Source organism: Polypterus senegalus, chromosome 1, assembly GCF_016835505.1.
Source record: "Polypterus senegalus isolate Bchr_013 chromosome 1, ASM1683550v1, whole genome shotgun sequence".
NCBI lineage: Eukaryota > Metazoa > Chordata > Cladistia > Polypteriformes > Polypteridae > Polypterus > Polypterus senegalus.
In genome coordinates, this window is record NC_053154.1 from 340528702 (window position 1) to 340529780 (window position 1079).

Genomic DNA, 1079 nt, shown 5'->3' on the forward strand with positions numbered 1-1079 from the left:
CTGCAGATTCATTTAACGTCACCCGATGACACTGGTGACATGAATCTTGCTGTTCCCTGTCTGCTGTGTGACTACTGAAAGCAGAAATGAGTGCCATTCAAGAAATCAGCGAGGCCACACGATGCCCCATTTTTATCACCAGTGTCTTCTGTCTGCACGATCCCATCTACACGACACATAGCTGTGGAAAGACACACCTGAGGAAATCCCTTCCTGAAGATCTGGTTGTAGCACGTAGTCTTTAATTTGTTAGACCCACCTGTTCCTGTGGTGCACAGAATGTCCTCCTTGCTGTTTGGAAATTGAAGATAGCTCTCTTGGCTAGAATAAAACAATTCAGAAATAAGTTGATGAATGCTGATAACTGTGCTGCTTTTAAAATACTTGAAAGGTTGATTGATTTTACTCACTTTTTAAGGCTGGCTTTCCAAAGTAAGAGAAGACACCACCATCACCTAATCTGTGGCATGTCGTTCTAAGAAATGTAAATCAGGTAATTGCAATGACAATTACTTTTATTAATAAAACGCTTCACAATACACAATGTAGTACTAGGGTGTTGTACCGTGTTAGCCATTATGAATGTAGAGAAAAGCCAAGCAAAATGACCCCTTTTATTGGCTAACTAAAAAGATTACAATATGCAGGCTTTCAAGGCAACTCAGGCCCCTTCATGATGATTGACTGTTCAGCCAACATACATCAGACTTCCAATACAACTTGGAGTCCTGCCACATGCAAAGGTTCACTGACGACACTGCTATGGTGGGCTGCATCAGGAGTGGGCAGGAGGAGGAGTATAGGAACCTAATCAAGGACTTTGTTAAATGGTGTGACTCAAACCACCTTCACCTGAACACCAGCCACACCAAGGAGCTGGTGGTGGATTTTAGGAGGCCCAGGCCCCTCATGGACCCCGTGATCATCAGAGGTGACTGTGCAGAGGGTGCAGACCTATAAATACCTGGGAGTGCAGCTGGATGATAAATTGGACTGGACTGCCAATACTGATGATCTGTGCAAGAGAGGACAGAGACGACTATACTTCCTTAGAAGGCTGGCATCCTTCAACATCTGCA

At 44.2% G+C, this 1079-nt stretch overlaps 1 long non-coding RNA gene across 1 annotated transcript; it reads right to left on the bottom strand.

The window, feature by feature from the left end:
• LOC120517296 lies at window positions 1-513 on the bottom strand. Its single transcript, XR_005631016.1, has 3 exons — window positions 411-513; window positions 260-321; window positions 1-74 (listed from the first exon to the last, which is right to left on the bottom strand). It is a non-coding gene; the product is annotated as an uncharacterized LOC120517296 (long non-coding RNA).
• Window positions 514-1079: the final 566 nt, after the last annotated feature.